Genomic DNA, 14,936 nt, shown 5'->3' on the forward strand with positions numbered 1-14,936 from the left:
GAAGAGCGGGCTAAGCCTGCTCTTCCTGCTCACGAGCAGGGAGGGAGCCCTGGGTGGCCAGATCGGCCGCCCACACAATTGCCGGCTCTGAGACAGAGCCAGTGGGGGCTGGGGAGCTCGGGGGCTGTGTGGCCCCCGGAAGCCCCAGTATGCCCTGCGTGAGCACACAGGGCATACTGGGGAGACCCCCGGAGCTGTGAGGTGGCATTTCACCTCCCCTCCGGGGGGGTCTACTCATGAGTAGGCTCAGCGCAAAGCTGTGCCACGGCTAATCATGTTTACGAAAACCAGGTTTGGAGGCAGGGGTTCTGGAGTGGGTTACCCACTCCAGAACCACCGTCTCACAGCTGAGCCCGGTGGTTCTGACGATCAGGAAAAATCCAGCTAGGCTTTCCTAGCCCGATTTCCCCCAATCGTGGGAATAGCCCCATAGTGTGGAAGCAAGGTAGGAGGAAAATCTGAGTAGCTTTTCCTCCTACCTTGGTTTCACACAATTACTTCTATGCAGGTTTTCCTCTTACCTTGCTTCCACACAACTGAAAATTGAGAGTAGACACAGCTCCCAAACCCAGGTAGACCTAGGGTGCTCTACCACTGAGCTATGTCTCTATCCTCATGTCATGTCTGAAGAGAGATAATGCATCTGCCTCATGGCACTAAAGGTGTATTATGGGAACTCACATAGAAGTGAAACATTAAGGACTTTCACACAATCAAAAACTGTGTCTTACCCAGGTTTGGGAACTGTGTGTGCTCCCAATTTTCAGTTGCGTGGAAGCAAGGTAGGAGGAAAACCTGGGTAGAAGTGTTTGTGTGGAAGCAAGATAGGAGGAAAACAGTGACAGGACAGTTGCATCCTGCTCAATTGTGTCCCAGTCAATTGTGTCCCAGTCATTGGCGTCCCTGGACATTTGCTTTCGGTTTTTTTGCGTCCCAGACATCGGCGTCCCTAACACACAGTATAACTAATATTTCCATATTAGATTTCATTTTAAATAATTTATTAATTAAGAAAGAGATTGTAGCATGCTTTAAAATTAATTTATAAATCCTTAAACAGTATGCATCTTGTGGGCAACCCCTCATAAGAAACTTATTTTGTCCTCAGGATTGTAACATGCAAGTAATGATTGAAGGCACTTATTGAGATTCTTATTTCTTGGTTGGACAATAATCCCTCTTTGGTAGTCAATTTTCTTCTTTGGGGCCATAGCTTCCTCTTTCTTCAACGCATCAATTAATTTTCAAACAGAGGCGTGTTGACAAGTGATTGAATTTTGGATAGTATTATGCCCCCCCTCTAAACTATTATTAGATCTAGGTAAGTTGTTCATTGTCCAATCATGAACATTCCAAGATTCAATTGAAAAGGTCGCTGCAATCCTGCGCCCACTTCTACCTCTTGCTTGGCTAATGTATGTAACTTCTAAGTATGTGATGAATTCTATTTTCATCATTTATGCCAATATCAATTGCAAGAAACCTTTGTCCTGTTGGGAGAATACAATATTCTTCTGGTATTTCATAATTACATCTTTGGTTTGGTATAGGCGGAGCATTTTGTGCTTTCTGTCTCCAATGACGAACATTTCTCCACATTGCTGAGACAGAGGGCATTTCTTACATTGAAGATTCATCATGCTTTGACAAAGTTGTTTCAGTGAGATGTCTGGTAGGTTCTTGTGAGGATATCACAGTTTCTTTCAACTCTGAAATCGATTCTTTTGCTCTAATTGCAGCAGCAGAAGAACCATGGTTATGCTCATTAATTCATTTTGTTACTACATCGCTCTCGGTATGAACTCTTGCTTTGCAGGATTGTACCACACATCTCCAGTAAGTTTTCGTGCCCGCAGCATTTTTCTTATGATAGTGATAGCTCTAATTTCCATCATCAACAAGTATGTTTCCACCTACGCTTGATTTCACGAGTTGTGACATAGCTTAGTTTCTAAAAAAAATTAAACAATAGGGTATGTTTAACATATATATATCCTGACTGATGAACAGTGCTGAACTCACAAGGAGAATGAAGTTGGTCGGTCAAAAAACCCTTTGTTTTCTAATCATACCTAACACATGTGGGGATTTGTTTATAAGTAGCTCAGTCACAAACGAGGCGCCCCTCATATGCCTACAATTATGCTAATTGATTAGACGGGATAAGAGGCTTAACATATATAACATGGGGTTTGCTTATAGTTGGGTTAGGGACGCAAATGTCTGGGACACAAAAAAAATGGACACAAACATCCATGGACGCCAATGACCGAGATGCAATTGACCAGGATGCAATTGACCAGGATGCAAATGCCCTAGTACTGAGGAAAACCTGGGTAAGCTTTTCCTCCTACCTTGCTTCCACACAAGAGGCTATTCATACAACTGCACAGGTGGAGGGAAGGCTGGACCAACTCATCTTCCCCCCAGATGAGTGACTGAATGTTGCTGGGAACTTGGACTGCATTCCTAGGTGATCCATGCCACCAGAGGCCAGGAACACTCACCCCAGCCTCCAGATATCCCACAATGCATCACACAATGGTGCAGTGTATTGGGTGATTCTTCCAGGAGACAGGTGCTCTAGGCACCCATTTCTGTGTCAGCTTGGGCTGAATGTAGCCTGAGTCCTGGAGTCGGGATCAAAGGCACACGCACACCTCTAACCCCAGCTAAAAGCTAGGTTAGAAAGTTGAGCTAGGCGGAGCTGCTCCACTGGGATCAGTCCCGAACCCAGGTAGAACACAGTTTTTGATTGTGTGAATGACATCATTGAGTGACATGGCCAGAGTAGATGCTTAACTGTGGCTTTTTAAAATTGTAAACTGCCCTGAGCCATTTTGGAAGGGCGATATAAAAACCAACCAACCAACCAACCAAATAAATAAATGGAGAATATGTGGCTATTTGGAGTTCCACTCATTTCTGAATCCTGTATCTGCTATTGTAGCTACATTTATCTCCTGCTCTCTTCCAATAACAGCTTTTAACTGATTTAGCCTCTTGATGAACTGTTTTGCATGTTCTCGCTGCTTGCCTGGCTGCGACTATCTGTGTGACTATCAAGTCATTATCTGAGGGCACATAATGCAGCGAGCTAAGCAGGCCTAGGTGTGGTCCGTGCATGTGTGTGGACCACTGGGGAGCATTATGTATCCTGCATTCAGTTTAGTGATGGAAGAATGGTGGGATAGAAAGGTAAGAAGGAAAAGGAAAGGAAACAAATATTAGTTTTCAAAACTGCATTCTATTAAAATGTGGGGCTTTATTTAATTTTCTCAACAAGCAGTAGAGCAAGCAGCATCCAGTTGGGCTGGCCAGTCACTTCCTTGCTGGTCTGCTGAATTGTTCCAACCAGCAATTTTGCCTGTTCCGGTGGGGCAAGACTGTTCAGACAGCCCAGCCTCCCTGGGATGGTATGCAGGGATTTTGTTAAGTGCATGTGGAGGGTTGCCTTCTAAATCCCTTTGAGTCATTCCTGCTGCTCAGAACCTTTTGCAGCCAGTGATGAGCAATTACTCGGAACCTTTCACAGCTTGACAGGAGCAACTGTATAGGAAACACTGGTGTGTTTGTAAGTTTGGTTTTGTCTGAATTCATCGTGAATGCTGCCAAAGCAGACAACGATATTGAAATGTTAACTTCATCTTAATGACAGCAAGTAAACTGCCCCCTTATTAGCTGATTTGGCTTATTTTGGCGGGGGGTGGGCAGTGAGTGAGTGACCAGCCTTAAGATTCTCAAGTTTTACTCATCACAGCAGTGTCCTTTGCCATCTCAACATGAATGTTTAATACATATTCACAGCCATGTTTCTCAGGCTTCTTTGCATCATCTCAAGGTAAAATCAAGTGCACCTCATGACAACTCTAACTGGGAAAGGACCAAACTGCTAAAAATGAAAGTCTTATTAGAAACAGAAGTGTTAATCTGACAAAACCCTCATTCACACTTTTCATGGAAGGAGTCTGACATTAATACACATGCTATTGGTTTTCTCTTTTAAATGGAGTCATGGATGAGACAGTTTTTATATTCCATGGACTATAGATTTGGGAACTGGGTACCTCTGTAAGCCTATTGACTTTTTAAGAAGAAAATAAAGCTTCCAGCTGATTATGATTAAGGGGCGGAGTTCTAATGAAAGTGAAATTGAGATATGACATTGATTCCTCCAGAGAGGAACCTCCTAGAGCCTTTGGAGTCAGGCAGTATATTCATTAAACAAACAAACAAACAAACAAACTATGCTGAGAGATTTTTCAGGTAGCTTGAAAACAGTTGATAGTGTTCTTGAGAAAACAAACTGGTTCATTTTGACTAATTGAAAAGTATACAGTTATCACGTGACCAACATTTCCCACACTTTTAGTAACCATGGTTTCGCATATCCGTGGTTGGTTTCTTTATCTGCGGTATACAAATAGGATAAAATGCACCTATTTGCAGTTTTGAGTGGCCAGAAATGATCTGGAAATGACTTCCAAAGTCATTTCCAGCCGCCACTTTACAGTGTAGAGCCATTTTGTGGCGTTCCCTTTTGAAAAATTTCCCTCCATTTTTTGGGTGAAAAATGGGGGGGGGCATTGTTGGAGAGCAAGGAACAGTACATTGTTTCTCTTATTTATGCCTTCTCGCAACTTTTTTTTAGCTCTGTGTGTGTGTGTGAGAGAGAGAGAGAGAGAGTTCTGCTAACTGAGCAAAGAGACACCTTGTAAAGTGGTTATTCTCTCACAGGGGAAGAGCAACTAGCCCTATCCAGCCTTAGAACTGCATCCCTCCAGTGGCTGTTGCTGGTATCTGCCTTATGTTTCTTTTTCGATTGTGAGCCCTGTGGGACAAAGGTGCTCTTACCCCCAGACCTTGGGGCCCCAGTCCGTGGCCTCCAAGGTCCAGGGGGGCCTCCTGCTGCCACCCCCACCCCGCCACTGACTCGCAGTGCCAAACCATGATGCTGAAAACTTAAATAATTCTAGCCTCCATGTACACAGCCAGGGGATGAGGGGTGCGGGGGGTGAGCTGAGCAGGCCTTCCCCACCCTGTGGTGGCACTGGCATTGGCGGGGGGTGGAGCAAGAGTGACTGCTGGGCTTGACGGGCTTGTGACACTACACAGGCTTGCTGGAGCGCCTCGCAGTTCTCAAGGGCCACTGGGCCGAATGGTCAAGCCCAGTGGCCGCTCCTGATCCTCCTGCTGATGTGGTGTCATGGCTCAGACTTCTGACTCAGAAGAGTCAGAGCAGGAACAGGAGGATTTGCCTGCTAGTGAGGGCTCAGAGGCACAGCAACAGGACTTGGCAGGGAGCCCAGACTCTGGAGCTGAGGATTCACAACAGCTGCCAGACATGATTTCTGATTGGGAGGAGCCTGGGATTTCACCTGTCTTGAGAAGACAGCTCAAGAGGGAGGCTCAGTGGCAGTCACTCAGGCACAGGAGATCACTAGAGAGGAAGCCAAAGTGCTGACTCAGGGAAGTCTAATTGGCTGCTGGTTCTCTTGAGCCATATATATTTGGTAGTCTCTCAATTGCTCAGGTGCTGTTTGTAAAGTTCGCTGGCTGCAGACAGTGTGCCATTTTATTCCCAAACTTTATCTGAGTTTGCCTTGTTCATGCTTCCTGCTTTGTTCTGTTAATTCCTTGCTTCTGTTGTCCTTCGCTATTTTCATTCCTTTGCTCTGTGTTTTCTTTCACTTATTGCTCAGTTATTGTTAGGGGGGTACCTAATGCAGTTCAGGGGACTTAATTCATTTACTGTTTTTCTTTGTGGGCCTTTTATTTTTCACTCGTGCAGTTCCATTGCTGCTTTCTGTTAACTCACCGGGGTGTGCTGAAGGGGGTTGTAAATCCTGTTGGGTTAACTGAGCTAACAGATTTACGACATGCTGCCACCACCACCATGGGTGTGGGAGAGGCTTGCTCAGCTCACCCCCCACATCCCACATCCCCGGCCCCACACATGGTGGCTAGAATTATTCAGGTTTTCGGTGCCACAGGGCAGCATGCCATGCTTCAAACTTTAATTTTTTAGAAAACTCATAGGGAGTTTGGGGGGGGGGGGCTCCAAAGCCCTTCGGGTCCGGGCACCAGAATTACCTAGGTGCATCCCTGCTTTGGGGACAGGGGGCCATCTTACGTATTTATTATTTGTTTTTCTATGTAAACTGCTTTGAGAACTTTGGTTCAAGAGGGGTATATAAATATTTCTAGTAGTAGTAGTAGTAGTAGTAGTAGTGTGTGAACCTAATCCCTGGATTCTCATAGGGGTAAGGTTTCATTATTTGCTGTTTTAGTATTTATGCCTATAGGTGTTTACGGATCCCCCGCAAATAATGACGGTCACCTGTATAAGGGCCCACCAGGAAGTTCTCCCATTCATTTCAGTAGAGCTCATTGGAACTTCCAGGTAGATTTTGTTCTAATGAGCTAAATTAAAATCCATCTTTTAATCAACTGCATTCAAGTACTAAAAGGAGAAAAATGATTCTTTTTCACTGAGAAAGGCATAACATTGTCCTTTTATCTTTGAGCAAAATGTAATTGATTGAGTGAAGTGAAATAAAATTTGTACATTTGTCATGCTATTTGTTCATAAAGTTGTTTGTAATGTTTATTTGTAATGCAATGAGATTTAAGAATGAAGTTTAGTATGTACTCTCAAGACACACTTCTACATTTCAAGATTAAATAGTAGCTTGATTTTCTTAAAGTGCAGAAGAAAATAAAATAGTATCAAGAGTTTGGATGCCTGGATTATGATGGATGGTAATACTGAGCCTATTGCAGTTTTTCTGATGGACTATTTGATGAGCAATCAGGCACGTAACACGAAGCTTTTAGTGGCCATCAGTATCCTCTCTAAAAAAATTTTCATCTGTGTGCAGAATGAGTTTTGTTCTGGGTGGCAGTATCAAGGCAGTTTGTGCACACATGCAGTCAGAGTGGGGCCTTCCTGATTCAACCTAAGCGGAATCTGAGCAGACATTTAAAAAACGTGTGAGCACCCTCACCTGTGAACACCAGAAGGAATACTGGTAGCAAGTAATGGCCTGGAATCTCTCTGCATGGGAAATCTGGTATCTGTCAGAACTTGGCTATGGACAAAGGGACAGCTAGAATAAAGTTTGCAATTTGAATCTGGACAAAGACAGAGATAAATCTGAAAGGATGATAGGTTGAATGTAGCTGGACTCTGAAAGAGACTGCAGGACTTCACAATATTGCTTTAGAGAATTTCAGGTTGGATCAGTGGTTGTGCTGTCTGCTGTAGGCAGGGGCGTAGCAAGGCTGGAGTGGGCCCAGAGACAAGATTTTTAAATGCTCCCCCCTCACTGAAGCTCAGCTCATGAAGTAAAGAAATCTTAAATGAGGCTGAATAGTGGTAACAAAACATTGTGTGTGTATAAAGAGAGAGAGAGAGAGAGAGAGAGAGAGAGAACCTACATGCCACAATAGAACATCTTCCTAAATTATTTTTTAAAAGGTTTTTGCCCTGCTAACTGGGCAAAGAGGCACCTTTTACCATGGTGATTCTCTTTATTTAGCAGGGGGAGAGTAACTGGCCCTATCCACCCCCAGCACAGTACTTCCAGTGATCGTTGCTGGGGTCTGTCTTATGTTTCTTTTTAGAATGTGAGCCCTTTGGGGGCAGGGTTCCATCTTATTTATTTGTTTGTTATTTCTCGGTGTAAACTGCCCTGAGCCATTTTTGGAAGGGCGGTATAGAAATCAAATTATTATTATTATTATTATTATTATTATTGATTGTGGATGATGCAAGTCATTTAATGGTACTAGAGAAAGACATGCTGTTCTGGTAGCTCCAGGTCTTAACACTCATATCAATTTCAGAGGATGAATACAACCGAAAGAAGCCTGAGCTGAGGGAGTCAGTCATGTGATTTGCCTCTGGGGGGCCCAAAGGCAGTGAGCCCCCAGACAACTGTCTCCCCTTGCCCTATTATAGTTACGCCCCTGGCTGTAGGAATCAGTTTGCCTCCACTGTGCTCTGCTAGTATATTTATATTTGAAAATAAACAGAATACGACACCTTAAGTCTCCACTGTTACCTCTCATCTAAAGGAAACTAATTCATTCAGTACTACCTTGACTTATCACTGGGGAATATTCAATACAATACTTGCATTTCAATATATTGTAATGTAATTTGATATTTGTCTTGAACTGGCATCCATATTCACAACGTCATTCTACATTTCAGTTATGAATCTCAGCTCAACTCCCCATACCAGGTTTCAAGGACAGTAGAAAAGATATAAAATGAAATACAATGTACACATATCCAAATTTGTGAACTGAACTGGCAAAATGAAAACTATTGTGCATGTTTAAGACAGGATTTACATTAGATTCTATATGAATGTACTTGGGTTCATTGATTTTAAAGGGAACAAGAAAGATATAACACAGTGCAATGCAGTATTTGTATTTATAAGAGAGCACCGTGAAACAAGCTTGATCACAAGTGTGAGACCCACATGCCCATTTTCAAAATGAGGGAGGGAATGCAAAATATATTGTAATGTGATATATGCCTAGCAAATGCAGATATCAGGATGAAAGTTAGTGTGCGTGTTCAGTACTCAATTCTACATTTATTTTGTGTTGAAACACAAACTAATGTTCAATCCCTGCTCATGAGAACCAGGTGCAAGGAAGTTTTCTGTGTTTTATTAGCATGGAAAATGAGACAGCAAGAGTGAAAGATACAATTATAATATGCTCGTGCAAAAGTTGGATTGTGTAGTTCATGTATCTAACAGCTGTTGTGGTTCTGCAGTCTCAGAGTGTTGGTTCCATAGTAATGTTTTATTTCACTCTTGTCACTGAACAAACAGGTCTTGCAGGTTTTAAAGCACTACAAAAATCTGCAAAACCTTTTTTTACCAGTGGCCAAAGTTGGGGAAAACAAAATGAGCACACACCCTGATCAAGACTTGCTCTACCTTACCACTTTCAACTTAAAAACAAAAAACAAAACCCAATAACCGTACCATGTCTCTTCAGTTAGTAGAAATATTTTACTTCAGTGAATGCAGTGAATACACTTGTTTACTTGAGACAGGATTTCTCACAAAGCCAGACATAAGAAGAGGAACAGATCTTCAAATTAATTATAATAATTGTCACAGCTTGGTATTTTTTTAAATCGATGTTCCCCTAACATATTCTTTATAGTAAATGCAGCAGACTTGCATGTTAAATACTCTTCTCGCTCTAGAGATTTCAAAAAGAAACATGCCAATAATGCTGCTTTCTTTTCAGTCAGTGCTAATTGTTTTAATATGATTATACTTTCCACATGTTCCTCTCTTAAGAAACTGATAGAGGTACTGGCAAAGAAAAAATGATTGGGGGGAAATCTAGAAAACACTATTTATTTTAATGTTAGGTTTATGATAAACCATCCAGGGTGTGTGTGTGTGTGTGTGTGTGTGTGTGTGTGTGTGTGTGTGTGTGTGTGTGTGTGTTTAAAGATACTGATTGAATTAGGGCAGATCTCAAAGCAGCTAGAAAACACAGGACTAATCCCAAATACTTGGTTATTCCCCCCACCCTTTCTTTCATCCCTTCTGTGGCCTCCCCCATAGTCCTACTGTGCTGCTAGCCGCAATCTTGAAAAAGTAGTGCAGTCATTGTACAAATGTAATGGGTAAGATAGATAGCCTTTTATAAATGAAATGGTGGGGCATTCAGTCTTGGGCATCATTTTCTTCTGGAAAGTCACCTTTGAATCTGTGATTTTCTTTGCCCTGAGGTAGATGCATTAACTCTTGGATTTCCCCCCTTATATTGTTGGTTGAAACCTGAGCAAATTCCTCCCCCCCCCCTTCCAATCTACAAGGAAAGTCATTAACATCTTTCCCATCAACATCATGTACTGGGAAATTATGTTAATATGAATGGGTACAGTTGTTTTTCAGAACTCAGCATCTTCCCAATGATATTTAGTATTTAAATCTCTGAATGGGGAAGAGGCCTGTTTTCTTCAGTACACATGTAGATAAATGCAAGCATATGAATGTAAGAACTGTGTCATGTGCACACCAGCTGTCAAGGCAGCCCATCACCAGTTTGGACATCAAAACAACTGTGAGGTGTTAACTCCTCTGAGGGAAGGCCAATCAGCCCCACCCACCCAGGCTGCAAAACTCTGAGTTGTGGGCACCATCAAGCCTCTGAGTAGGGGAGAATCCAGGCCAAGGGCCTCAAGGGCTGTTCCTCGGCTTGCCTACTCGCCTTAAATGGCCCTCCAGTCAGACACCAAACAAGACAATCTACACCAACCTGTACTCTCCAGTCACAAAAGCAGGGCAAATCTCAGTTTAGCCCTGTTTACCTCACCCATCCAAAATTTCATAAATACCTCATTGCTGGGCCTGTAGAAACAAGTCATTCCCATGATTGGACAGATGGACTCTGTCAGTCCGATACAAAGTATTGTTGTGAGCCTGGATACCAGAATGTGAAATGACATAACCACCCATAGCCACAACAGCCCAACCAACCTCACAATTAACCTTCCATCGGGCACGCTGTCGAGACCTGAGTGAATAAGCAAAATGGCAAAACTTCTGGTCCAGCTAACACTGTCCAGAAAATCCAAAATATTGAGCTCTGCAAAATCAAAGTTTCTCTATATATCTTTAACCCAAAGATCCTCTTGTGTTCTAAATCCATAGAAGGACGTAGCTTGCAGAGTAAATGATTACAGCATAGCGGAGGCAGAATATAGAGTGTACTATTAGGCAACAAGGTTTGGGCAGTACTGCTTGGTATTGGAATTGGGATGTTACAACCTCATCTCTCTTTCCTTCTGTGATATGTTGTTAGGTATGGCAATAATAGTATGGCACTCTAAATCACTATATAGAAGTTTTCTAATTTTTTTATTTAAAACCTAGATTACTAAATATCTAATCATTGGATGAGGGCTCAGGCAATAATGAATCAATTTTTCCAGGCATTGATAAATGGAGTGGCCTAGGAAAAAGTGGCTTCAGGGTTCAAGATTCTACATTTGCCCACTGCCTGCTTAGCACTGCTGGGTTGATTGGGAATGGCGGGGAGGGAGTAAGCCACCAAGAACCTGATGTAATTACATAATAAATAATAAGGCTGTTTTTACAGGTTAGGCTGCTTGTATGCAGCGCCGGGATCTGCATGGATCCCAGCGCTGCCCACCTGCCTAACCCCACTTTGAAGCCTGACCTTTAGCTGAGAATAAGAGTGAGAGCGTGCCCTTAACCCCAGCGCCAGGATCGCCGTACAGTGCATTGACAGATATCCGGAGGCCAGGATGTGTCATCTCGGCCTCGGGAGATCTGCCAAGCACTGTCGATTGTGAGGGCATGCAGCCCTCATGCTGAAGACAAGCGGAGCAATTGGGGGTAAGGTAGGCTGAACCCTCCCTCCCCACCACCACCACCTGCCCTCCTTCCCTGCCCTAGTGTGGGTCATGAGAACGACCTTAATATTTGTTTGAAAGGCAATTCACTTTAAAAAATTGATTCCAAAAAAAAGTCAGAATTTGTAACCACCATAAATATCCAGATCCCCCCGCCTCATCTTTTGATTCATGCTGCATCCCAATAGCGTCTTCTGCATGTGGCTTTTTGTTTTCTTTCACTGAGATGCATAGCAAATTTTTTGCTTTTGATAATACCTAGGAGAGAGCTTAATGCAGGCTGTTCTTCTGCTTGTGTAATATATATGTTTATAGATATCTTATATACATATATGTGTGTCATATAAAACATTCTTTAAATTAAAGAGAATGGCTATTCTCCAGTGTGTTGGACATCTTAGTCCTCTTATGATTTGTAGTGCAATGTTCCATTTCAATTAAAAACAGATGAGCAAATGGTTTCCTTGCAGAATTTGTTTCCTTGTAATCAACTGTAAAGAGACCCAGGTCACATAACAGATCTATCTCTCCCCCGCCCCGCATTCTCTACTTTTCTCTCTGTGTGTGTTTCTTCTCCCTTCCACCACTTCCCCCTCCTTCCCTTTCTCTTCCTCCCTCTGTCTCACTTAGCCAAGAAGACTCTTGTGAATGCAAATTGCTTTATTGGTGAAGGGAATTAAAATTATAAAAAGCTAGGCTTAAAAGAAGTGCAAAATCAGGACTGTGTCGGAACAGGGACAATATAATTGTGGTATGGATTCCCATATGGGATTAAATTATCTCGATTTTAGAAATGTCAGCAGTTCTGTGCAGTTGCTGGAATGCAGCCAATGTGACACATTTGCTTCATTTTTTTAAGATGGTTCTGATTCCACACAACTTTAAATATGCAAAAAACAAAAAACAAAAAACCCCAGCCAAAACCCAAAAACCACCCACTACATTTATTGCTGTAGGTGTCACAGTGGCACTTCTGTAAGGCATAATTTTGCATGCAAATGTTATTTGGCTATTAAATAAAACTATCCTGGAATATTTCGATCTTTTTCTGAAGTAAAAGGTCACTTGCTTTCATTCAGATTTGCTTTGTGAGGTCTTTAATTTTTTTTAAGCCTCTCCTCTCATACTATCTCACACATCAAGGTTGTCTTCCTTTAAAGTGCATACCATTCAGTAATACTATTTTGTAGCAACTCAATAAAGCTGATAGTTTTTCTGGGTAATTACCCACAGCCCCCTGCAGGACAAATTAGCATTCATGACCTGAATAATGCTTACTAGAAAGAGTTCAGTGGAATTTACTTAATCAGAATCATTGCTTTCTCATGGCTACCTTTTTTTTTTTTTTAACTGAGTCCCCATTGTCTGCTAATAGCAAAAATGCTTTCAGTGCCAGGTCCATCCTGGAACCAGGTATGGATGGAGAAAAGATTAGCCTTTTTAAATATACATAATGCATTTTTAAAGATGGTGGAGAGTAGTCTTCAACCCTGACTTGGCTTCTCACTTAGGATTCCTGCCCTTCTTCAACCAGCTCAAGTAAATCAATGGGGTAGTTTTATAGATAGTTAGATCAGACTTTATAAAAATTATACATTTTTCATGCAATCTATAATTAACAGGGATTTTTGGTGAAAGCTTGTAGAAAATGTGTTTTGTCTTTACTGGGAGATTAGGAAGAGAGTCTCTCTCTCTCTCTCTCTCTCTCTCTCTCTCTCTCTCTCTCTCTTTGGTAACATCTGTAAAGTCCGATTCGACATTATGCTGTACAAGTGTACTGATGTCTGTACACTCTTACATTTGTTTGTTTGTGTGAATGACTATACCTGTGTTCATTTTAAAAGTGAACCTGGATACAGGCCCTTCAAATGCATGATACAGATAGGAAGTGTACTTCTGTTCAGCATTACATGTGGATGACTGTACCTGTGTACAGATCTATACCTGTATACACTGTACACTCGTTGTACAAATGTTGAACATAACATGTGAACGGGCCTTACATTTTCTTATTCTTTCTGCAATTTTCTAAATGGTGAAAATAGTCTTGGCCTGATAATCCCTCATTGATTTTCAACGGTGCTTAGTCATGTCTAACTTTACCTGGATACAACCTAATGTGACATTAAAACCTTATATGTTTTATTTTTTGTTTGTACAGGTATTATTTTAAGTGATTTTAAACTATGGAAGAGTGAGAACCATCCATCAAGTAGCATTTTGGACTAACACCCATTTATTCATATGTGTTCAGATTCAACAAGAATTTGTCCAAAAGGGGATTTCCATCTTAACGAAGCAAACCATGGCTTGCCAAATGCATGGTTTTATGGAAATATTATGACAAGTTACTAGCTTTGGTGAAACAGAAGAAAGCCATATGGATCTTTTTGTCTACCTGATACAAAGTGGTGATATGTAGTGGTATAAACGTCTGTACAGATGTCAGATACCATCCAGTGGTTACCCTGACATCTGTAACACTTTATTACACCTGGACTTAGACCTAGAAACTTTTTTTAGTGTTATAGTTTCTGGAGCATTTGTAACATCTAGTATTAAATAATAATAATAAAAACATCTTCCAGTTGCTGCTTTTATTCTACAGGAATATGGAATGAAATATTTCTATCCTACAGTTCCCAACTGGGGAAACATAACCTGTCCTCCAGCCAAGTTTGTTTGAAAGACCAGGTCACCTTCATAGCTGGAACAATGGAAGAATTGTTCCAGTTTTTAATTCAAGTTGTGGATTTCTAATATCAAGGCCTAGGAAATATTGCAGAAGACATCTCGACACTAACACCATAATCCCCTAAACATACTTACTACTACAGATTTGGGTTTATTGAAGTCAATAGAAACTTATTACTGAGAATGCTTATAGCTTACCTTCATATTGTGAAGTTAGTAGGAACTGTTTTCATCATATATTCCAGGTAACTAGTGGAATGACCTCTGCATTGGATTAGATGACAGGGCTTCTAGGTAAGCTTCATCCCTAGCATCACCATATGGCACAGAACTTTGCAGTATCTTTCCATTCAAGACCAGCACCAGGGATTGCCAACATTGGACAGTTGTTGAGGACCTAGAATAGCCACCAAATATCGCTGAGACCATCTCTGTGCCTGCAGCCTTTTCATGGTGGCAGTAAAGTGACTTCCTCAGAGCCCACTCAGGTAGGAGGTGGCTCAAGGACAGTTTGCTGTGGAACTTGAAGTCAGCCCTAAGTTCATAGATAATGTTAGGACTTCCAGGCTTGAAATGGAGGCTTACATGAACTATGCTCATGTAAGGACTGCGTCCTTGGAGATCCCTTAAGGTCAGGGGTGAGTGACAAGCATTATGAAGTCTCTGGATTAACCACATCTGAACCTGGTCTTTTGCCTTTGCTTAGTCAAAAGAGCAGCACCCTTCTGCTTGCTATATTTCTAGATCAATCTCTAACCTCAGGAACTGTATGATGGGGAAATAAATAAATTAATTATGGGGAATATCTCCTCCAGAT

The 14,936-nt window shown here is 41.8% G+C and overlaps 1 long non-coding RNA gene across 1 annotated transcript in view; it reads left to right on the forward strand.

The window, feature by feature from the left end:
* LOC128352897 (uncharacterized) overlaps positions 1-13,994 on the forward strand; it is a 244,597-nt gene extending 230,603 nt beyond the window's left edge. The window contains exon 3 of the long non-coding RNA XR_008320690.1: positions 13,587-13,994. This is a non-coding gene — a long non-coding RNA (uncharacterized LOC128352897). The remainder of the gene's footprint in view (positions 1-13,586) is intronic.
* Positions 13,995-14,936: the final 942 nt, after the last annotated feature.

This window comes from Hemicordylus capensis, chromosome 4 (genome assembly GCF_027244095.1).
Source record: "Hemicordylus capensis ecotype Gifberg chromosome 4, rHemCap1.1.pri, whole genome shotgun sequence".
Taxonomy (NCBI): domain Eukaryota; kingdom Metazoa; phylum Chordata; class Lepidosauria; order Squamata; family Cordylidae; genus Hemicordylus; species Hemicordylus capensis.